We start from the raw sequence: 26,000 nt of genomic DNA, 5'->3' as shown, positions 1-26,000 counted from the left end.
TGGTAGTTTTTTGATTTATTTGGTCAATTGGTAAGAAAATGAATAGTGGTCTTACAAGTCCATTCAACCAAATGGTGACACTTGTCACTTATTTAATGCAAGTCTATCACTTTGTTTCCTCTCACACCAATCCAAATTGCAACCTCTACTTATCTCTTAACACCCGGTAAATTAATTCCAGTATCCAAAACTTAACCTAGTTGGCCGAATTTTACCGAACTTTCCGCACTAGTGGGTCCCACGTCCGATATATGTTCTTAATTTCTCAAAAACCAACTGATACTAGAAAAATCATCTAAAAACTATATTTACTCAATAAAATTATCTGGGAAATTTTCTAATAAAGAAAATATCGAAAAGGCGGGCGAACAATAAAATAACCCTAGAAACTTAGAAAATTTCGGGCTCTCACATTTATTCCAAGATATGTCATGATTGAAGCTAAAGGAAGCATGTTTATGAAAGATTTCATGGTTTTGCTAGGGCTGCTTGTAATTTCTAACTTTAATGTTCAATTTCCAATCTTGATATGCATTTCCAACTTTGAGAGGAATTTTCCAGCTTTGATATGCCATTTTCTAGCTTTGATACCAAATTTCCAGGTTTAATATGAGATTTATAGATTCGATATACAATTTCCAGTTTTGATGTCACAAATTTCAGCTTTGATATAGTTTAAGTTGGGCTCTAGATATGTCAACTTTGGATAGCTTTTATTACCTAGAAGATGCACCACATCTACCCTATAACATGATACCTTGGATTGATTATAGTTTTCCATGGAATTGGAGTTGGATTTGAGGGTTCACTTGAGGACTTTAGGAGCTATGGTGCTGGAATTTTTCCCCTTGTTGGCCAAGTGAGTGAAAGTTAGAGTTGAGGTGTAAAGTTAGAGTGATTCGGACATAGTTTACTTGGAGTTACTTGAGAATACTTTGATTGTGACATATATGATAGATTTTTGGAAAAATTAAGTGATTTCAAAGAAGGAAAATAATGGTTGTTCCACACATGTTTTGTATTTAGATGTGACTAGCTTTAAACCTGTGATTTTGTCACTTTTCTTCGACAAAAGTCGTACCTATACAAACCATATATTACCATATCTTGTACTCATGGTCTTGAATTACATTTACATGATTTTCTTTGATTTTCACAAGTAAAAGTTGTGGACTTTTGAAACCCTAACCTAGAAGTTTGATAGCTTTTTGCTATATGATCACTGATCGTAGATTTCGAGTGTGGCCAGGAGGTAGACATTGAACCTGACATCTCTAGATCTTAATTGGTTGGTGAGTGTCTCCAATTGCATGGTCGAACCTGCTGTTTGAATACAATGCTTTCTTATTGTGATTGGATAGTACTTGACTTGTTTGATTGGACAAGGGTGTACTTTATCGTACTTCCTCTAATTTGACTAAGTACTGTACACTGTTTACAAGTGAATTGATGTGTATGTGTGTGACTTGATAACTTCCTGGGATCCCAAACTCCTATTGGTTAGTTGGTCAAATCGAGTCGGCAAGGGTTTGGTTGAGGAGATTGGCGAACCATACGTACTGTTTACTATTTACTCCACTGTTTACTGTTTTTCCACTATTTACTGTTATTCTACTAGATTGGATCTACTGGACTTGGTATACTCAAGTATTATCACCACTGTTATCATTGGAGTTCGAGCCCAGTAGGGATTTTGATCGGTGGATGGAGATTGGAGTTAAGTGGTGCTCTATTGGACTTGTTATTGTACTTCTAGGGTTGACGGAGTGTCAACTGATCCTTGACAAGCTGTTTCCGAATTAGCTCGCAAGAGCGAACTGTATCCTTATACATGAAAGCATTGATTGCCTAATTAACTTGTTACTTGAAGTGTTAATGCTTACTCTCATGAACTTTTACTCCCTTTACTTTGAGATTTCGAGTTCTATCTAATTGCCAACTTGCTACTTGGTTTGCATGGTATCTTGGAACCTCACTAGACAATAGCTCACCCCATTAGTTTGCTTTCCTTACAGGGGCCGAGATCGAGGGCATATGAATGGGAGAAGGGTGAAATTTTGTTTAGATCTCTTGACTTTTTCTTAGTACTCTTCTAGTGTTAGTGAGTTAGCTTGAGCATGAACTTCTTGATGTATCATGGATATGTATGAGACTTTGATGATAATGAATGTATATGTATATCTCAATTGGAAAGTGGCTATTGTTGTTGTTATTGTGGTTCTTGCTCTTGTTTTAGATTTTTTGCGTGAATCCTGGCGAGAGCTAGACAGGCGGTCTGCCAAACCCTGAAATATGCTCTAGGGGGAGGTGGGGTCGTCACATAAATACAAACACAATGATATAGGGGCAGACAGGATAACAATAAACTACAAGCCCATTGATTCAAGTGTATATTTCTTTGCAAAGGTACATAGATTTGTCATTGATCAGACATGTTTGTTTATCCCTAAGAAGGCACGCCTATTGAAGATTGAAAATGAAAACGCATAAGACGTGCTCAAAATTGAACTTTCTAGAGCCAAGCCTTTGATCTTTATTCAGGATCTTCAACTCTAATGCTAAAACTTTGAGCTTCTGGTAATTGTTGTTATGTATGTTTTTCTACACTTGGATTGGTAAACAATCCAAAATAATTATCTGTAATAAAATTATTCTTCTTCAACAATTGATTTTAATCCTTTTGTGCAATGGAACCAAAAAACACGAGCTTGCAAGAATACGAAAATTTCCTAAAAGTAGAAATTCATGCTAAAGGAACAAACTTCTTGAAAGAAACGCGATCTCAACTCAAAAGAAAAAACCAACCAGGCCAATTGATGCTTGAAAGAAATTCACACGACATGGAAATTGGACACTAAACAAAGTTACTTCAAAGATTCTGGAGGATGTATGTGGCGTCCCCACTTCTCCCAAAGGCGAATCCGAGGGTATCGGCAGGACGCCTGCCTAGCTCGCTCCAGGACTCAATACTTAAAGTGAGAAAATTGATTTCACGTTAAAAGAAAGTTCTATTTACTCTATTACATCTTTAAAAGTTGTGCAAACTATTACATCAAGCCATACATACCACGAGTACCAGAAAGTAAACCCTAGAAAAGTTGATAACTATAACCACCACGACAAATACATACATCTTAATAGTCAACTTATAACAAGTACAAATTCAACCATTCTATAGCCAAAAGTCTAAACACCTTCCCGAGCGATCCCCGCGTCAGCCCCCTGCTAAGGAAAACAAATGGAATGGGGTAAGTTATATGCTTAGTGAGTAATCAGGGGTAAAAATGTAAACTCACATCCAAATATACAAGTAAATCAGGATATTTCACTTTAATAACAGAAAGGTAACATCACAATGGTAGGATACCGTTGGCTCCAAAGTCAGTTCAATTCCCCGAGCTTGAACGTCTGTTGACACTCCGTCAACCAAAGTACTCATGGTCTGTAGACTTCACTTACTTTCCATGTGACAGCCCCACCTCCCTCTAAGGCGAACCAAAAGGTTCAGCGGACCGCCTGCCTAGCTCTCGCCAGGACTCAGTCGTTCACTAAACTGCTCAATTAAATTACAAGATATATCTCAAATTTACATCAAATTCTCCAAGAATTACATATCACATACGCAGCGGAAATTAATTCCCAAGCATGGAACGTACACGTACGTCCATTCAAGTCCAAATGTGACAGCCTCACCTCCCCCTAAGGCGAACCAGAGGGTTCGGCGGGCCGCCTGCCCAGCTCTCGCCGGGACTCAGTCGTTCACTACAATCCTCAAATGAATTACAAGAACAAACCTCAAATATTACAACATAAATCTCCAATATACATCAAATGGTCCACAAATATACATCCAAGTCTCCAATAATTACATGTCACAAATGCAGCGGAAACAATTCTCAACTATACATAAAATGATTCCAAATCCAAATTGTACAAAATATAGGCCATCCAGTCACGTGCACAAGCACAACAAGTCCTTCCTTCGCTTTGAGCCCTGTGGAGGGGAATAAAATATTTTTGGGGTGAGCTAGAAGCTCAGCGAGTAACCAGTAAAGTCAGAAATCTAATATATTTCACAATAATGCATTTCAATGATGTCATGATTCCAAGATCAAATGTACGTTTATTGCTCTCGTGAGCCAGTGAAATCATTGCACTGGAACACCCAACGCTCAAATAGATCATTTAACCTTAACATTGAGAGGGAGCCCCTTTTTGAGCTCCAGATAAACATGAACATGAACCATAAACAGAGTGGAGACGTTGGTGTCCAGCACAAGACTTTCCCAGAACTCATTGAAGCCAAAATCATATCATGAATTCACATGCAAGCACGCATGAGATGCAATCGAGTAAATAATGCAGGAAACGGTTCATAAATAACTTTAGAAAGAAATATTTCACAAGTACTTCGGAAATAGTTTAGGGTCACTCACCTCCATGGCTCAGAAATCATCCATCATATAACATTGCCTTGCGCAAATCCAAGTCTTAGATCACAAACTCAATGCGAACAAATCCCTTCAAAGTTCGGACAGCACTTCCCCTGAATTTGCTAACTTTTCCAGCCATCATGGCTTCATTATTTCCTCATTCCAACCCAAAGGTACACACACAACAACAAGTTCATCCAATAGCCATTCAGCAAGCTCCAAGTAGTACTAGTACAAGTCAAGCTAGGGAAAAGTCCGGAAATGAAAGTTAAGCTCAAAACCAGAAAAATAGGTTGTGACATCATTTTACGGTAATGGTCCCAAAGGCGCTACGATTGTCGGATGAAGGTACAAGATACACCGTTTCGAAGCTAAGAGATAGGGCTACAACAATGTAGAAGGTCACTCAGTCCAAATCCCAGCACAACTAAGTCAAATATGCCAAATAACAAACCAGAACCGTAATTGCAGGTTTACAAATTACACTATGCTGTAATCAGTACAACTCCGTCTAAACAGGTCCAAATGCAGAAATTCCAAAGGCATATGGTAGCTAGGACATCAAGCTATATTTCATCAGAAGACCTCAACACCCAAATCCAAAAACATTCCAGTCAAAACAACCCATTTCAGACGCAGTTCTAACATCCTGATGAACCCAGAACAGCAATAGTAATTTCAGCTTATCTCATTCTACACTACTCCAATTGACCTGAAATTTTACAGGAACCTTTAAAACATCAATACCTACAACTTTCATGTTTTAAACCAAGGCCAATTCGGCCTATATCTAGGACCAAAAATTTCGGACAGAATGAAGAACCAAGAACCCTAATTTTCCAGAATTTCTTCCAAAATAGAAATTGATTGCAATTGTCCACCTTTTCCACCTTCTAGCTTCCTCAACTATCATTTCCAATCATCATACATAACCTGCTAGTCACAAGTAAACTAGGGTTTTAAAGTACAAGTAAGGTTTCTAGTCTTGTTAAAATAAAACAATGTTTTAAGACAAAAATAAAATAAAGAAACCGTAATCCGTTCTTTGAGATTAAACAAAAATAGTATCCTAAAATTTGGGGTATCACACCAAACATTCATACAAACCCAACTATTACACAAGAGAAACCTAAAACTCAAACTATACAGAAGATAATCCATCCAGCCACATGAATAAGTACTACAAGCACTTCCTTCGCCTCGAGCCCTGTGGAGGGGAATAAAATAGTTTTGGGGTGAGCTAACGCTCAGCGAGTAACCAGTAAAATCAGTAATCAAATATATTTCACAATAATGCATTTCGATGATGTCATGATTCCGAGATCAAATGTACGTATTTTTCCTATGGTGAGCCAGTGAAATCATTGCACTTAAACATCCAACGCTCAAATAGATCATTTAACGTTGAACAGTAAGAGGGAGCCCCTTTTTGAGCTCCAGACGAACATAAACAAGTGGTGGAGACGTTGGTGTTCAGCACAAGACTCCCCAATAACTCATTGAAGCCAAAACATGCCATGAACTCCCATGCAAGCACGCATGATATGCAATTGAATAAAGAATGCAGGAAACAGTTCATAAGTAGCTTTGGAAATAGTTTAGGGTCACTCACCAACCACGGCTCATAATCCTCATCCACCATAGACAGTTTCCTCGATCAAGTCCAAGGCCTTCAACTCAAACTCAAAGCAATCAAATGCTTTCAAAGATTGGACAGCATTTCCCCTTAATTTGCTTACATTTCCATCCTACAAGCAACACCAATTCATCTCAAATTAACCACATACACATCATTAACTATCAAATACACCATTCGGTACAATATCCATAATTGAAGCTACACTTATCGGATTAGAACGAATCTTATGGCGTTTCGAAGCCAAGACATAACCCTACATTTATTATGAAGACCTCCAAAGCCAAATCATGCATTTTCATGGTCAAAAATGGAAATTACCATGAAAACAGAAATCTGGGCGCGAAACAGGGCTCATGGGCAGGCAAGGGTATTTCAGTCATTTCACATGTTACAGTGCTCCGATTGGGCTGAAATTTTACAGGTATCTAGCTAACTCAATTACCAAAAACTTTCATGTTTTGGGAAAAGACTGATTCGGTCTCTAACATGCCCAAATAAATCCGGTCAGAACAGGCAAATTTGAGACCCTAAACCTGGAATTTCCTCACAAAACTGAAATTTTCCGCATCCAACTACAACTAACATATAAAAGCCTCATTTTACACCATATCAAACCATTATTCATGGCCAACCACAAATGATCATATAAAATCAGAAAAATTCCCAATAAAATCTGAAATTTAACTAATTCTCTCTCAAACCACAAAATCTTCCATAAAATAACATACTTAGCCACTACAAACCACTAATTGACCATGATTAGGAACAAAAGTAAGTTTCCAAGAAAAATACCTTAACCCCTCAATAAAGGTAGTAGCTTAGTGGTTTCTCTTCCAAAACAACTCCACCAAGACCTTCAAACTCCCTTAGCAAGTCACCTTTGTGGACAAATTCAAGATTTAATCGGTTGGTTTGCAATATCTAAGCAAGAAATGGAAGATGAAGTTGGGGTTTTCTCTCTCTCTTTTCTAGCTAAGGAAGTCAGCCAAGAGGAAGAAAGAAATGAAGAAATTTGTCTAATTTTTTTCCAAGATAAAGATCAAAAAGTCTTGGTCAAAAGTCAAGGTCCAATGGTTATGTGACAAATGGTCCTCTAGGGTTTTAATCTTATCCTTTTGTCTCTCCAAGATTAAACCATCTAAGTAACCTCTAATTATCTCTTAACACCTAGTATATTAATCCCGGTATACAAAACATAACCTAATCGGTCGAATTTATCGCACTTAACGCCATTAGCGGGTCCCACGTCTGATATACACTCTTTATTTCTTATGAACTAACTTATACTAGAAAAAGGATTGGAAAACTATATTCACTTATCAAAGTCTCTGGAAAATTTTGATAATAAAATAAAGTAAGAAAATGCACGCGAAAAATAAAATAAATAAAGAAAATTTTCCCTTTTCTTTTCCTTCGGGCGTCACATTCCCCGTTCACCTTATCAACCCCCGCTGGCCAGTCAACAGCACACAGCAGCTCGAGCGAAACAAAATAACTTAGCTTTAACCAAAGCTTTAACAAAGAACGAAATCCCAAGGTTAGCATGGAACTAACTTCGACCAAACCCTGACTGGGTCGAATAGTCCGTCTACTCTTGGAACCGGGCTGGAACCAAGTCCTGAGATATCTAATCTCTCAATAGATGATATCTCTTAACAAAGTACACAATAAAGTACTTACCCCAACAGCACACAGCAAAAAGGGGTTCAACTCAAGTCATGTAATCACCCCCATCAGCACACAGCAAGAGGGTGATACTCAACATAAGGCATGTATTCTCACATATGAAATCAAAACAAAGGATGGGCTTAGGTCGAGTGAGATAAAGTACACCCTCGCCTAAGTACCCATTTAACATATACAAAGCACTTTGACAATTTCACATCAATAAACAACCCAATTACTCACTCAAAAGAGTTAGCTTGCAAATCAAGGCACTTTATACGGGTCCACCGACTCCGTCCGGTTCGTCACTGCCTGTGACAGAAGATTATACTCAACTATCAGTGAATCGACCATCACAACTAGAAATAAGGACTAAAACGATCAAAGCGGCAAAACAGCAAAAGAATGCATGCGCGCGTGCGCGGAAATGAAAATGGTACAAAACGGGTTACACGATTTTGACCATAACTGGAGCTGTGATTATCGGATCAAAATGTAATAGCTAGTGTCTCGAAGCTTAGACAAAGGGTTACAACTTTCATGAAGACACCTCAACCCAATTTTCAGTGTATCCAAGTCAAATTTTTAGATTACCGAACCAGAACTCCAAAGACCGGTTTATACCTCTAGTGAAAATTTGGCGGCATGCCCCTTGTGTTTACCTATTTTTCAGCCATTTATGGCTTCAATATTGTTCTCAAATTAGTCCCAAAATCACACACAAAATAATCTCATTTCAATAGCCGTTCAATAGGCTCAATGTCGTACAAGTACAAAATCAAGCTAGAAAAATGTCCGGAAATGAAGTTTAAGTCATAAAACAAAAGACAGATTTGATGTCGTTTAGCGTATCGGACACAACCGAAGCTACGCTTATTGGATTGGGGTAAATTTTATACTGTTTCGAAGCTAAGATAAAGGGTTACAACTTTCATGAAGACTACTCAGTCCAGTTCATAGTGTATCCAGGTCAAAATTTCAAATTACAGAACCAGAATCTCACAATCAGGCTAGTTAACCGCACTATGTTTAAATGACAATAACTCAGGCTACCGAAGTCCGATTGAAACATTTTTAGGGGCGTTGGAAAGCTAAGACATAGTACTACAACTTCTGTGTTTTGACCAAATGCTAATTCAATATGGATTAGGGTGAACAGACGCGGTCAGATTGGTGAAATGTCAAAACTGGCCACAGAGCTCTACCTATGGCAGTCAGGGGTATTTTTGACTTTTTACATGCTATAGTGCTCGAATTGAGCTTAAATTTTACAGGAAGTTATAAAATATCATTCCCTACAACTTTCATGTTTTGTACTAAGCCAAATTTGGCCCCCATCATGGTCAAATAGAACTGGTCAGAACAGGGCAGTGAAGAGCTTCAAATCTGGAATTCAATGAATTTAAGGTGCAAACTTCACATTTCTAGCTTAAACTACTACCACAACCTCCTATGCAAGATTATATACACCATATACCATCCAAACAACAAGACTTATAAGTGAACCATTCAAACCCTAACTCAAAATTCATCACTACAATCATCGAAATCACTTAGATTAGTTATCACCAAGCATGAATTCAAGCTGCTACATAACTCAAACAAGATTAAGGGAAAAGGAAAGGATGGTCAGCCATAATACCTCAATAAAAGGGCTTGCAAGGGTTATCCTTCACCTCTCCTTGTGAAATTTAGCTCCCTAAGCTTCCCAAGCTCTCAATTTGCAAGTTAATCGGTTTAGTTTTCTTGTTTTCTCACTCAATCAAGCAAAACCCAAGATGGATTGAAGCTCTCTTTCTCTTGTTTTTCCCTCTCTCTCTCACGGCTGCTAGGCTGAAAATGAAGGCTCAAATGAAACTTCAAGAAGGTTAAAATGATAGAAATTAATCTGGGTCAAAGGTGACAAGTGTCACACTTTGATTGGAAGTCAAATTCTGTTCTTTTCTCTCTTATTTTGGTCCAATATTTCGGCTGCCTTGAGGATATCTTGGGGGCTGATTTTAATCAATTAATAGCAAGAAAATTAAAGTAATAAAGTAGTGTTCAAGTGGTGCACTCACTCGGTAACAAACGGTACTCGTCGGTTCAAGCCGATTTTCCTTAAATCGCGTATACTAGGGTTTTATCTTATAATTCACTAACTTATTATTATCACTTCTAATCACACACTTAATATCATCTAAAACTCACTCTTAATCACCAAATTTGATACACACTCCATACCGAATGGTCACACTACGAAAAGGCGAAAAAAATCCTAATTTGTGATAACTCGAAAACGAAAGGGAAAACCCTTAATTCTATGGTTGATTGCAATTACTGAGGGTGTGAATGAGTAGTAAAGCTATTAGAAAGGAATAAATGCCAAATAAAAGGAATTTTAAGCAAAATGTGAGGGATTTTACAATTCCATTGATTACAATTAGGGTTTCGATTAAAAATGAGAGATTTAAGAAAACCGGTTAGTCACAAGTAAACTAGGGTTTTTGATTAGACTTTAGGGTTTCTAGTCCCTTTAAAACAAATTTAAGGTTTTAAATCAAACCCAAAAAAAAAAAATAATCTCCTAACATTCGGTGTATCACAATGTATATTTTGTTGTTGCAATAGAATTTGTTTCTTCATGCGTCCTTGTGCAACAACAATGACTTGACCATGTGAAGAATAAGTGGTAGCATTATTTAGTTGTGTATGCCCCAAAATTTGCATCGAAGTAGGCCTTCACAGCCTTGTACATGTCCAATGCATTTTCTTTTATGGCCTTGATTTCTTCTTTGATGCCCTCAAATTGTTCTTCTGTAATCCGGGCATCACCTTCGTTTACTTCTTGGCGTCAACACTCCCAGACTTTTTTTAACCAATTCATGAAAGGAACTATTGAAAAGGTAGTTCCAATCATGTAGGAGTCCTCAAGGAACAAATGATGAGGTAGTTTAAATCATGCAAGTCCTCAAACAACTCGAGTCCTCAAGGAACAAATGAAGAGGTAGTTTAAATCATGCAAGTCCTCAAACAACTAACGACAAAGTAGTTCGAATTATGCAGGAGTCCTGTTGTATCATATCAAAGTCTGATCAAAGTTACTCATTTAGGATTTTGCCATAATAGAATAGGCAAGTTATGTAAGTAAAGAGTATATTAGACATCACAGAAAAGGGAAAAAGGACGATTATATTATATAGTAATAGATAGATAAATTAGATATATATACACAAACATAAGCCTAGTATATGCATTGTTCGGTCCAAGTTTTAAAAAATTTAAGCTTAGTGCAACCAAATTTAGCACACATTTAAATTAGGTGTGACATAATTTGTGTGACGCCCCGAAAGAATGAGAGTGACAACCCGAAAATTTTCTAATTTTCTAGGGTTTATTTTATTTAATCGCCCGCCTTTTCTACATTTTCTTTATTAGAAAAATTCCCCAGATAAAGTTTATGAGCAAAGATAGTTTTAAAATGATTGTTCTAGTATCGGTTAGTTTTTGAGAAATTAAAAGCGTATTTTGGACGTGGGACCCGCTAGTGCGGTAAATGCATTATATTTTTGACAACTTGTTGGAATTTTGTATTAAGTGATATTATTTTACAAGGTGTTAAGATATTTGTATTGGAGAGACAAAAAGATAAGTTTTAAACCTAAAGGTGACAAGTGTCACCATAAGATTTAGTCTTGAGTTTGACTACTATTCATAACTTTACCATTTAATTAAAATTGGCCAAAAATCTCTTCATTTTGCAAGCTTCTTGGCCGAATTCTCTTGCTCAAAGAAGGAAAGAAATGCTCTCAATTTTCTAGTCTCCAATCTTGCCCAATCTTTCAATTAAACCGATTAATCTTCCAATTACTCCCTAAAACCTCTTAGTTTGGTAGAGTTGAGCTTGGTTGTGAAGTTGTTTGGAAAGCTAAGGTGACTAGTTGCTCTCTTTCTTGTGTTGCTAAGGTGAGTGGTGAAGGATCCCTCTCCTTCCTCTAATGATGCTAAATTTATGCTTAGTGGTGGTATAAGATGCAATTTTATGGATTATATCTTGATTTTGGTTGAATTGATGAAGTTTTATAATTATTGGGGATTTTTCTGTTTTCATATGAATATGATTGTGGGGTCATGTATGATGATTGGAAATGTTATGTAATGAAGCTAGAAGGTGGAAAAAGTGATTAATTGCAACCAATTTCTGTTTTGGAAGAAAATTGAAAAACCTAGGGTTCTTAAGGGAGCATTCTGTCCGAATTTCTAGCTCATAAATAGAGGCAGAATTAGCCTTGGATTAAAACAAGAAAGTTGTAGGGAATCACATTTTAGAGGTTCCTACAAAATTTCAGGTCAATCGGAGTAGCGTAGCTTGAGAAAAGTCGAAATTACTCTTGCTGTTCTGGTTTTACCCGAATGTAAGAATTGCGCCTGTAATTGGTTGTTTTGGCTGGAATTGCTTCCGAATTGGTTGTTGAGGTCTTCTGATGAAATTTAGCCCTGTTTCTTAGCTTTCAGTTGGTTTTTGAATTTCTGGATTTGGACTTGGATAGCCTGATTTATGATGTTTCCGCTAGAATGCGTTCTGTGAATCTGTTTTCCGGTTCTGGTGTAGTTTCTTGCATTTTTGACCTGGTTACACTCGAAACTGGGTTGAGTTACCTTCTGTAATATTGTAGCCCTATCTCTTAGCTTCGAAACGGTGTATCTTTCACCTTCATCCGATAATCGTAGTGCCTTTGGTACCATTACCGCAAAAGGATGTCAAAAGCTATTTTTCTGGTTTTGAGCTTAACTTTCATTTCCGAACTTTTCCCTAGCTTGAATTGTACTTGTACTATTGGGAGCCTATTGAACGGCTGTTGTGAAGAATTTATATTTCGTGTGACTTTGGGACTGGCTGAGGAAATAATGAAGCCATGATGGCTGGAAAAGTTAGCAAATTCAGGGGAAGTGCTGTCCGAACTTTGAAGGGACTTGTTTGCATTGAGTTTGTGATCTAAGACTTGGATTTGAGCAAGGCAATGATATATGATGGATGGGTTCTAAGCCGTGGAGGTGAGTGACCCTAAACTATTTCCAAAGTACTTGTGAAATGTTTCTTGCATTATGTACTCGATTGCATATCATGCGTGCTTGCATGTGAGTTCATGACAGGATTTGGCTTCAATGAGTTCTGGGAAAGTCTTGTGCTGGACACCAACGTGTCCACTCTGTTTATGGTTCATGTTCATGTTTATCTGGAGCTCAAGAAGGGGCTCCCTCTTAATGTTAATGTTAATGTTAAATGATCTATTTGAGCGTTGGGTGTTCAAGTGCTATGATTTCCCTGGCTCACGAGAGCACTAAACGAACATTTGATCTCTGAATCATGACATCATCGAAATGATCGAAATGCAACATTGTGAAATATATTTGTTTAATGATTTTACTGGTTACTCGCTGAGCTTCTAGCTCACCCCAAAAATATTTTATTCCCCTCCACAGGGCTCAAGGCGAAGGAAGGACTTGTAGTACTTGTGCACGTGACTGGATGGCCTATGTTTTGTACAATTTGGATTTGGAAATCATTTTATGTATAGTTGAGAAGTATTTCCGCTTTGCTTTTGACATGTAATTATTGGAGAATTTGATGTAATATTTGAGTTTTATTTTGTAATCTGTTTGAGGAATGTAGTGAACGACTGAGTCCCGGCGAGAGCTGGGCAGGCGGTCCGCCGAACCCTCTGGTTCGCCTTAGGGGGAGGTGGGGCTGTCACAGTTGGTATCAGAGCCATATGCCGACGGTTGGGACTCTACGTCCTTTTACTGGAAAAGCCCCGTGCCTCTCGTTCGTGAAGAGTCACGAAGCGAAACTCTCCGTAGGGGATGCCCGCGTGCGGGTGGCAAGCTGATAGGTACCTTGTGATGTGACCCTGAGAACTGTCACAGTTGGTATCAGAGCTTAGGCTTCAGATCTCTGTAGTGTATCCTAGGCTTGAAGTTTAGGATGCCGGACTGTGGGTTTGATTTGACTCTTGAGAGATTTTTGCGGGATGTCTCGACTTGATTGGTACAAGAGGGAATGTCGAGGACGACACTCTTTTAAGGAGGGGAGTTTGTGACGCCCCGAAAGAATGAGAGTGAGAACCCGAAAATTTTCTAATTTTCTAGGGTTTATTTTATTTAATCGCCCGCCTTTTCTACATTTTCTTTATTAGAAAAATTCCCCAGATAAAGTTTATGAGCAAAGATAGTTTTAAAATGATTGTTCTAGTATCGGTTAGTTTTTGAGAAATTAAAAGCGTATTTTGGACGTGGGACCCGCTAGTGCGGTAAATGCATTATATTTTTGACAACTTGTTGGAATTTTGTATTAAGTGATATTATTTTACAAGGTGTTAAGATATTTGTATTGGAGAGACAAAAAGATAAGTTTTAAACCTAAAGGTGACAAGTGTCACCATAAGATTTAGTCTTGAGTTTGACTACTATTCATAACTTTACCATTTAATTAAAATTGGCCAAAAATCTCTTCATTTTGCAAGCTTCTTGGCCGAATTCTCTTGCTCAAAGAAGGAAAGAAATGCTCTCAATTTTCTAGTCTCCAATCTTGCCCAATCTTTCAATTAAACCGATTAATCTTCCAATTACTCCCTAAAACCTCTTAGTTTGGTAGAGTTGAGCTTGGTTGTGAAGTTGTTTGGAAAGCTAAGGTGACTAGTTGCTCTCTTTCTTGTGTTGCTAAGGTGAGTGGTGAAGGATCCCTCTCCTTCCTCTAATGATGCTAAATTTATGCTTAGTGGTGGTATAAGATGCAATTTTATGGATTATATCTTGATTTTGGTTGAATTGATGAAGTTTTATAATTATTGGGGATTTTTCTGTTTTCATATGAATATGATTGTGGGGTCATGTATGATGATTGGAAATGTTATGTAATGAAGCTAGAAGGTGGAAAAAGTGATTAATTGCAACCAATTTCTGTTTTGGAAGAAAATTGAAAAACCTAGGGTTCTTAAGGGAGCATTCTGTCCGAATTTCTAGCTCATAAATAGAGGCAGAATTAGCCTTGGATTAAAACAAGAAAGTTGTAGGGAATCACATTTTAGAGGTTCCTACAAAATTTCAGGTCAATCGGAGTAGCGTAGCTTGAGAAAAGTCGAAATTACTCTTGCTGTTCTGGTTTTACCCGAATGTAAGAATTGCGCCTGTAATTGGTTGTTTTGGCTGGAATTGCTTCCGAATTGGTTGTTGAGGTCTTCTGATGAAATTTAGCCCTGTTTCTTAGCTTTCAGTTGGTTTTTGAATTTCTGGATTTGGACTTGGATAGCCTGATTTATGATGTTTCCGCTAGAATGCGTTCTATGAATCTGTTTTCCGGTTCTGGTGTAGTTTCTTGCATTTTTGACCTGGTTACACTCGAAACTGGGTTGAGTTACCTTCTGTAATATTGTAGCCCTATCTCTTAGCTTCGAAACGGTGTATCTTTCACCTTCATCCGATAATCGTAGTGCCTTTGGTACCATTACCGCAAAAGGATGTCAAAAGCTATTTTTCTGGTTTCGAGCTTAACTTTCATTTCCGAACTTTTCCCTAGCTTGAATTGTACTTGTACTATTGGGAGCCTATTGAACGGCTGTTGTGAAGAATTTATATTTCGTGTGACTTTGGGACTGGCTGAGGAAATAATGAAGCCATGATGGCTGGAAAAGTTAGCAAATTCAGGGGAAGTGCTGTCCGAACTTTGAAGGGACTTGTTTGCATTGAGTTTGTGATCTAAGACTTGGATTTGAGCAAGGCAATGATATATGATGGATGGGTTCTAAGCCGTGGAGGTGAGTGACCCTAAACTATTTCCAAAGTACTTGTGAAATGTTTCTTGCATTATGTACTCGATTGCATATCATGCGTGCTTGCATGTGAGTTCATGACAGGATTTGGCTTCAATGAGTTCTGGGAAAGTCTTGTGCTGGACACCAACGTGTCCACTCTGTTTATGGTTCATGTTCATGTTTATCTGGAGCTCAAGAAGGGGCTCCCTCTTAATGTTAATGTTAATGTTAAATGATCTATTTGAGCGTTGGGTGTTCAAGTGCTATGATTTCCCTGGCTCACGAGAGCACTAAACGAACATTTGATCTCTGAATCATGACATCATCGAAATGATCGAAATGCAACATTGTGAAATATATTTGTTTAATGATTTTACTGGTTACTCGCTGAGCTTCTAGCTCACCCCAAAAATATTTTATTCCCCTCCACAGGGCTCAAGGCGAAGGAAGGACTTGTAGTACTTGTGCACGTGACTGGATGGCCTATGTTTTGTACAATTTGGATTTGGAAATCATTTTATGTATAGTTGAGAAGTATTTCCGCTTTGCTTTTGACATGTAATTATTGGAGAATTTGATGTAATATTTGAGTTTTATTTTGTAATCTGTTTGAGGAATGTAGTGAACGACTGAGTCCCGGCGAGAGCTGGGCAGGCGGTCCGCCGAACCCTCTGGTTCGCCTTAGGGGGAGGTGGGGCTGTCACAGTTGGTATCAGAGCCATATGCCGACGGTTGGGACTCTACGTCCTTTTACTGGAAAAGCCCCGTGCCTCTCGTTCGTGAAGAGTCACGAAGCGAAACTCTCCGTAGGGGATGCCCGCGTGCGGGTGGCAAGCTGATAGGTACCTTGTGATGTGACCCTGAGAACTGTCACAGTTGGTATCAGAGCTTAGGCTTCAGATCTCTGTAGTGTATCCTAGGCTTGAAGTTTAGGATGCCGGACTGTGGGTTTGATTTGACTCTTGAGAGATTTTTGCGGGATGTCTCGACTTGATTGGTACAAGAGGGAATGTCGAGGACGACACTCTTTTAAGGAGGGGAGTTTGTGACGCCCCGAAAGAATGAGAGTGAGAACCCGAAAATTTTCTAATTTTCTAGGGTTTATTTTATTTAATCGCCCGCCTTTTCTACATTTTCTTTATTAGAAAAATTCCCCAGATAAAGTTTATGAGCAAAGATAGTTTTAAAATGATTGTTCTAGTATCGGTTAGTTTTTGAGAAATTAAAAGCGTATTTTGGACGTGGGACCCGCTAGTGCGGTAAATGCATTATATTTTTGACAACTTGTTGGAATTTTGTATTAAGTGATATTATTTTACAAGGTGTTAAGATATTTGTATTGGAGAGACAAAAAGATAAGTTTTAAACCTAAAGGTGACAAGTGTCACCATAAGATTTAGTCTTGAGTTTGACTACTATTCATAACTTTACCATTTAATTAAAATTGGCCAAAAATCTCTTCATTTTGCAAGCTTCTTGGCCGAATTCTCTTGCTCAAAGAAGGAAAGAAATGCTCTCAATTTTCTAGTCTCCAATCTTGCCCAATCTTTCAATTAAACCGATTAATCTTCCAATTACTCCCTAAAACCTCTTAGTTTGGTAGAGTTGAGCTTGGTTGTGAAGTTGTTTGGAAAGCTAAGGTGACTAGTTGCTCTCTTTCTTGTGTTGCTAAGGTGAGTGGTGAAGGATCCCTCTCCTTCCTCTAATGATGCTAAATTTATGCTTAGTGGTGGTATAAGATGCAATTTTATGGATTATATCTTGATTTTGGTTGAATTGATGAAGTTTTATAATTATTGGGGATTTTTCTGTTTTCATATGAATATGATTGTGGGGTCATGTATGATGATTGGAAATGTTATGTAATGAAGCTAGAAGGTGGAAAAAGTGATTAATTGCAACCAATTTCTGTTTTGGAAGAAAATTGAAAAACCTAGGGTTCTTAAGGGAGCATTCTGTCCGAATTTCTAGCTCATAAATAGAGGCAGAATTAGCCTTGGATTAAAACATGAAAGTTGTAGGGAATCACATTTTAGAGGTTCCTACAAAATTTCAGGTCAATCGGAGTAGCGTAGCTTGAGAAAAGTCGAAATTACTCTTGCTGTTCTGGTTTTACCCGAATGTAAGAATTGCGCCTGTAATTGGTTGTTTTGGCTGGAATTGCTTCCGAATTGGTTGTTGAGGTCTTCTGATGAAATTTAGCCCTGTTTCTTAGCTTTCAGTTGGTTTTTGAATTTCTGGATTTGGACTTGGATAGCCTGATTTATGATGTTTCCGCTAGAATGCGTTCTGTGAATCTGTTTTCCGGTTCTGGTGTAGTTTCTTGCATTTTTGACCTGGTTACACTCGAAACTGGGTTGAGTTACCTTCTGTAATATTGTAGCCCTATCTCTTAGCTTCGAAACGGTGTATCTTTCACCTTCATCCGATAATCGTAGTGCCTTTGGTACCATTACCGCAAAAGGATGTCAAAAGCTATTTTTCTGGTTTTGAGCTTAACTTTCATTTCCGAACTTTTCCCTAGCTTGAATTGTACTTGTACTATTGGGAGCCTATTGAACGGCTGTTGTGAAGAATTTATATTTCGTGTGACTTTGGGACTGGCTGAGGAAATAATGAAGCCATGATGGCTGGAAAAGTTAGCAAATTCAGGGGAAGTGCTGTCCGAACTTTGAAGGGACTTGTTTGCATTGAGTTTGTGATCTAAGACTTGGATTTGAGCAAGGCAATGATATATGATGGATGGGTTCTAAGCCGTGGAGGTGAGTGACCCTAAACTATTTCCAAAGTACTTGTGAAATGTTTCTTGCATTATGTACTCGATTGCATATCATGCGTGCTTGCATGTGAGTTCATGACAGGATTTGGCTTCAATGAGTTCTGGGAAAGTCTTGTGCTGGACACCAACGTGTCCACTCTGTTTATGGTTCATGTTCATGTTTATCTGGAGCTCAAGAAGGGGCTCCCTCTTAATGTTAATGTTAATGTTAAATGATCTATTTGAGCGTTGGGTGTTCAAGTGCTATGATTTCCCTGGCTCACGAGAGCACTAAACGAACATTTGATCTCTGAATCATGACATCATCGAAATGATCGAAATGCAACATTGTGAAATATATTTGTTTAATGATTTTACTGGTTACTCGCTGAGTTTCTAGCTCACCCCAAAAATATTTTATTCCCCTCCACAGGGCTCAAGGCGAAGGAAGGACTTGTAGTACTTGTGCACGTGACTGGATGGCCTATGTTTTGTACAATTTGGATTTGGAAATCATTTTATGTATAGTTGAGAAGTATTTCCGCTTTGCTTTTGACATGTAATTATTGGAGAATTTGATGTAATATTTGAGTTTTATTTTGTAATCTGTTTGAGGAATGTAGTGAACGACTGAGTCCCGGCGAGAGCTGGGCAGGCGGTCCGCCGAACCCTCTGGTTCGCCTTAGGGGGAGGTGGGGCTGTCACAGTTGGTATCAGAGCCATATGCCGACGGTTGGGACTCTACGTCCTTTTACTGGAAAAGCCCCGTGCCTCTCGTTCGTGAAGAGTCACGAAGCGAAACTCTCCGTAGGGGATGCCCGCGTGCGGGTGGCAAGCTGATAGGTACCTTGTGATGTGACCCTGAGAACTGTCACAGTTGGTATCAGAGCTTAGGCTTCAGATCTCTGTAGTGTATCCTAGGCTTGAAGTTTAGGATGCCGGACTGTGGGTTTGATTTGACTCTTGAGAGATTTTTGCGGGATGTCTCGACTTGATTGGTACAAGAGGGAATGTCGAGGACGACACTCTTTTAAGGAGGGGAGTTTGTGACGCCCCGAAAGAATGAGAGTGAGAACCCGAAAATTTTCTAATTTTCTAGGGTTTATTTTATTTAATCGCCCGCCTTTTCTACATTTTCTTTATTAGAAAAATTCCCCAGATAAAGTTTATGAGCAAAGATAGTTTTAAAATGATTGTTCTAGTATCGGTTAGTTTTTGAGAAATTAAAAGCGTATTTTGGACGTGGGACCCGCTAGTGCGGTAAATGCATTATATTTTTGACAACTTGTTGGAATTTTGTATTAAGTGATATTATTTTACAAGGTGTTAAGATATTTGTATTGGAGAGACAAAAAGATAAGTTTTAAACCTAAAGGTGACAAGTGTCACCATAAGATTTAGTCTTGAGTTTGACTACTATTCATAACTTTACCATTTAATTAAAATTGGCCAAAAATCTCTTCATTTTGCAAGCTTCTTGGCCGAATTCTCTTGCTCAAAGAAGGAAAGAAATGCTCTCAATTTTCTAGTCTCCAATCTTGCCCAATCTTTCAATTAAACCGATTAATCTTCCAATTACTCCCTAAAACCTCTTAGTTTGGTAGAGTTGAGCTTGGTTGTGAAGTTGTTTGGAAAGCTAAGGTGACTAGTTGCTCTCTTTCTTGTGTTGCTAAGGTGAGTGGTGAAGGATCCCTCTCCTTCCTCTAATGATGCTAAATTTATGCTTAGTGGTGGTATAAGATGCAATTTTATGGATTATATCTTGATTTTGGTTGAATTGATGAAGTTTTATAATTATTGGGGATTTTTCTGTTTTCATATGAATATGATTGTGGGGTCATGTATGATGATTGGAAATGTTATGTAATGAAGCTAGAAGGTGGAAAAAGTGATTAATTGCAACCAATTTCTGTTTTGGAAGAAAATTGAAAAACCTAGGGTTCTTAAGGGAGCATTCTGTCCGAATTTCTAGCTCATAAATAGAGGCAGAATTAGCCTTGGATTAAAACATGAAAGTTGTAGGGAATCACATTTTAGAGGTTCCTACAAAATTTCAGGTCAATCGGAGTAGCGTAGCTTGAGAAAAGTTGAAATTACTCTTGCTGTTCTGGTTTTACCCGAATGTAAGAATTGCGCCTGTAATTGGTTGTTTTGGCTGGAATTGCTTCCGAATTGGTTGTTGAGGTCTTCTGATGAAATTTAGCCCTGTTTCTTAGCTTTCAGTTGGTTTTTGAATTTCTGGATTTGGACTTGGATAGCCTGATTTATGATGTTTCCGCTAGAATGCGTTCTGTGAATCTGTTTTCCGGTTCTGGTGTAGTTTCTTGCATTTTTGACCTGGTTACACTCGAAACTGGGTTGAGTTACCTTCTGTAATATTGTAGCCCTATCTCTTAGCTTCGAAACGGTGTATCTTTCACCTTCATCCGATAATCGTAGTGCCTTTGGTACCATTACCGCAAAAGGATGTCAAAAGCTATTTTTCTGGTTTTGAGCTTAACTTTCATTTCCGAACTTTTCCCTAGCTTGAATTGTACTTGTACTATTGGGAGCCTATTGAACGGCTGTTGTGAAGAATTTATATTTCGTGTGACTTTGGGACTGGCTGAGGAAATAATGAAGCCATGATGGCTGGAAAAGTTAGCAAATTCAGGGGAAGTGCTGTCCGAACTTTGAAGGGACTTGTTTGCATTGAGTTTGTGATCTAAGACTTGGATTTGAGCAAGGCAATGATATATGATGGATGGGTTCTAAGCCGTGGAGGTGAGTGACCCTAAACTATTTCCAAAGTACTTGTGAAATGTTTCTTGCATTATGTACTCGATTGCATATCATGCGTGCTTGCATGTGAGTTCATGACAGGATTTGGCTTCAATGAGTTCTGGGAAAGTCTTGTGCTGGACACCAACGTGTCCACTCTGTTTATGGTTCATGTTCATGTTTATCTGGAGCTCAAGAAGGGGCTCCCTCTTAATGTTAATGTTAATGTTAAATGATCTATTTGAGCGTTGGGTGTTCAAGTGCTATGATTTCCCTGGCTCACGAGAGCACTAAACGAACATTTGATCTCTGAATCATGACATCATCGAAATGATCGAAATGCAACATTGTAAAATATATTTGTTTAAAGATTTTACTGGTTACTCGCTGAGCTTCTAGCTCACCCCAAAAATATTTTATTCCCCTCCACAGGGCTCAAGGCGAAGGAAGGACTTGTAGTACTTGTGCACGTGACTGGATGGCCTATGTTTTGTACAATTTGGATTTGGAAATCATTTTATGTATAGTTGAGAAGTATTTCCGCTTTGCTTTTGACATGTAATTATTGGAGAATTTGATGTAATATTTGAGTTTTATTTTGTAATCTGTTTGAGGAATGTAGTGAACGACTGAGTCCCGGCGAGAGCTGGGCAGGCGGTCCGCCGAACCCTCTGGTTCGCCTTAGGGGGAGGTGGGGCTGTCACAGTTGGTATCAGAGCCATATGCCGACGGTTGGGACTCTACGTCCTTTTACTGGAAAAGCCCCGTGCCTCTCGTTCGTGAAGAGTCACGAAGCGAAACTCTCCGTAGGGGATGCCCGCGTGCGGGTGGCAAGCTGATAGGTACCTTGTGATGTGACCCTGAGAACTGTCACAGTTGGTATCAGAGCTTAGGCTTCAGATCTCTGTAGTGTATCCTAGGCTTGAAGTTTAGGATGCCGGACTGTGGGTTTGATTTGACTCTTGAGAGATTTTTGCGGGATGTCTCGACTTGATTGGTACAAGAGGGAATGTCGAGGACGACACTCTTTTAAGGAGGGGAGTTTGTGACGCCCCGAAAGAATGAGAGTGAGAACCCGAAAATTTTCTAATTTTCTAGGGTTTATTTTATTTAATCGCCCGCCTTTTCTACATTTTCTTTATTAGAAAAATTCCCCAGATAAAGTTTATGAGCAAAGATAGTTTTAAAATGATTGTTCTAGTATCGGTTAGTTTTTGAGAAATTAAAAGCGTATTTTGGACGTGGGACCCGCTAGTGCGGTAAATGCATTATATTTTTGACAACTTGTTGGAATTTTGTATTAAGTGATATTATTTTACAAGGTGTTAAGATATTTGTATTGGAGAGACAAAAAGATAAGTTTTAAACCTAAAGGTGACAAGTGTCACCATAAGATTTAGTCTTGAGTTTGACTACTATTCATAACTTTACCATTTAATTAAAATTGGCCAAAAATCTCTTCATTTTGCAAGCTTCTTGGCCGAATTCTCTTGCTCAAAGAAGGAAAGAAATGCTCTCAATTTTCTAGTCTCCAATCTTGCCCAATCTTTCAATTAAACCGATTAATCTTCCAATTACTCCCTAAAACCTCTTAGTTTGGTAGAGTTGAGCTTGGTTGTGAAGTTGTTTGGAAAGCTAAGGTGACTAGTTGCTCTCTTTCTTGTGTTGCTAAGGTGAGTGGTGAAGGATCCCTCTCCTTCCTCTAATGATGCTAAATTTATGCTTAGTGGTGGTATAAGATGCAATTTTATGGATTATATCTTGATTTTGGTTGAATTGATGAAGTTTTATAATTATTGGGGATTTTTCTGTTTTCATATGAATATGATTGTGGGGTCATGTATGATGATTGGAAATGTTATGTAATGAAGCTAGAAGGTGGAAAAAGTGATTAATTGCAACCAATTTCTGTTTTGGAAGAAAATTGAAAAACCTAGGGTTCTTAAGGGAGCATTCTGTCTGAATTTCTAGCTCATAAATAGAGGCAGAATTAGCCTTGGATTAAAACATGAAAGTTGTAGGGAATCACATTTTAGAGGTTCCTACAAAATTTCAGGTCAATCGGAGTAGCGTAGCTTGAGAAAAGTCGAAATTACTCTTGCTGTTCTGGTTTTACCCGAATGTAAGAATTGCGCCTGTAATTGGTTGTTTTGGCTGGAATTGCTTCCGAATTGGTTGTTGAGGTCTTCTGATGAAATTTATCCCTGTTTCTTAGCTTTCAGTTGGTTTTTGAATTTCTGGATTTGGACTTGGATAGCCTGATTTATGATGTTTCCGCTAGAATGCGTTCTGTGAATCTGTTTTCCGGTTCTGGTGTAGTTTCTTGCATTTTTGACCTGGTTACACTCGAAACTGGGTTGAGTTACCTTCTGTAATATTGTAGCCCTATCTCTTAGCTTCGAAACGGTGTATCTTTCACCTTCATCCGATAATCGTAGTGCCTTTGGTACCATTACCGCAAAAGGATGTCAAAAGCTATTTTTCTGGTTTTGAGCTTAACTTTCATTTCCGAACTTTTCCCTAGCTTGAATTGTACTTGTACTATTGGGAGCCTATTGAACGGCTGTTGTGAAGAATTTATATTTCGTGTGACTTTGGGACTGGCTGAGAAAATAATGAAGCCATGATGGCTGGAAAAGTTAGCAAATTCAGGGGAAGTGCTGTCCGAACTTTGAAGGGACTTGTTTGCATTGAGTTTGTGATCTAAGACTTGGATTTGAGCAAGGCAATGATATATGATGGATGGGTTCTAAGCCGTGGAGGTGAGTGACCATAAACTATTTCCAAAGTACTTGTGAAATGTTTCTTGCATTATGTACTCGATTGCATATCATGCGTGCTTGCATGTGAGTTCATGACAGGATTTGGCTTCAATGAGTTCTGGGAAAGTCTTGTGCTGGACACCAACGTGTCCACTCTGTTTATGGTTCATGTTCATGTTTATCTGGAGCTCAAGAAGGGGCTCCCTCTTAATGTTAATGTTAATGTTAAATGATCTATTTGAGCGTTGGGTGTTCAAGTGCTATGATTTCCCTGGCTCACGAGAGCACTAAACGAACATTTGATCTCTGAATCATGACATCATCGAAATGATCGAAATGCAACATTGTGAAATATATTTGTTTAATGATTTTACTGGTTACTCGCTGAGCTTCTAGCTCACCCCAAAAATATTTTATTCCCCTCCACAGGGCTCAAGGCGAAGGAAGGACTTGTAGTACTTGTGCACGTGACTGGATGGCCTATGTTTTGTACAATTTGGATTTGGAAATCATTTTATGTATAGTTGAGAAGTATTTCCGCTTTGCTTTTGACATGTAATTATTGGAGAATTTGATGTAATATTTGAGTTTTATTTTGTAATCTGTTTGAGGAATGTAGTGAACGACTGAGTCCCGGCGAGAGCTGGGCAGGCGGTCCGCCGAACCCTCTGGTTCGCCTTAGGGGGAGGTGGGGCTGTCACAATTTGGACCATTTGGTACAACTATAAACAATAGATGGTACAACTATAGGAACAAACCGTTGAAACGATAAGTGGCTATATGTTTTAACAAAAGCCAAATGCGGAAAAGGAGAACTAGTGTTTTGTGAATTACTTCAATGGCCTTAATTTTGCATACTAATCTACATAAATGTCCTGAAAAAAGTCAGAAGAAAATGTCTCAATTGTTAACGTAAGAGTGCTCTTTATATAATAGCTAGGAAAATACAAGTCACTCAGGATTTTAATTATACATTTTGCAAAAGATTTATTAAGATACCTCTTAATTATACGTTTCATATTATTAAGATACCTCTTAATTTATATAATACTGTGAGACCCCGGTTAGTCATTAATTTCGATATTATGTGATATTAAGAGCATTTTGTTCTATTTTGTACTAATTTATTAGAATGGATTATTTATAAAACCCTAGTTTTTGTATTAATCACAAGTTCGAGTTGTAGTTAAAAATTAGATATACTAGTGTGTGTTTTGGTACAGGTAAGTATAGGATTCAATTTATTTTTCAAAGATTAAGTAGGTTTTAAAAGGTTAGAAAACCCTAAACTAGCAAAACCTCTAGTGTTATAATTTATTCGAAGTCCTAAGTTGGGTTTAAAACCCTAATTTTGCCTATGACAAAAAGGTTGTTGTTTAATTGCTTTTATGTAGGATAAAGTATGATTAAGTATAGGTGATTAATATAGAAGAGTGATTAGTGAAGCAATTAAGTGTGGTTAAGTGTTTTAGACTAGATTAAGTTTGTATCCCATGGAGTTAATTGAAAGCTTTTCATATATTTATGGGCAAGAGTGCAAGAAAGAGAAAGTGAAGGTGTAAGGGCTAAGGAGCAAAATGTGAGCTTTTATGTGATTGGTTGTGATGGAAAAATATCTTCCAAGGCTTTGACTAATCTTATATCATAGGATTTACAAGATAAACATAAGAAACAAAACCAAAGGGAGAAGAGAGAGAGAGGGCCGAGACCAAGAAGCCAAGGGATGAGGAAAATTTCTTCCAAGTTCATCTTCTTCTAGCTTTCCATCTTGATCTTGGAGCTTAAGGAAACAACTTTGGCACTTGATTGTGGTAGTTTCCTCACTTACAAAGCTTACTTGAAGGTAAATCATCTCACTTGGAAGTTAAAGTTTGGTGATTAAGTTTTGAAGCCATGAAAGTGATGTTTTTGTTGCGATTGTGAACTTGTATGGTTTATGTGGTGATTATTGTGTAGTTTGATGGGTTATTTTGGTGATATATTGCTGCCTCAATTTCGGTCAAGGCTATGAAAAGTTAGGGTTTCTTGCTTCATGATTCATTAAGTTGATTTGGTTGGTTTTTGGCTTGTAAATGGAGTCTTTGATGTATTAATTTCACTTGTATGGGTGGTTCTTAGCAAAAATCAGATTTGGCCATGAAACCCTAGTTTAAAGGGAAGTTATTTTGGTTGAGTTAGGGTTTGATTGGATAG

This window comes from Coffea arabica, chromosome 8e, assembly GCF_036785885.1.
Source record: "Coffea arabica cultivar ET-39 chromosome 8e, Coffea Arabica ET-39 HiFi, whole genome shotgun sequence".
Classification (NCBI taxonomy): Eukaryota; Viridiplantae; Streptophyta; class Magnoliopsida; order Gentianales; family Rubiaceae; genus Coffea; species Coffea arabica.
This window is presented reverse-complemented; position numbering follows the sequence as displayed.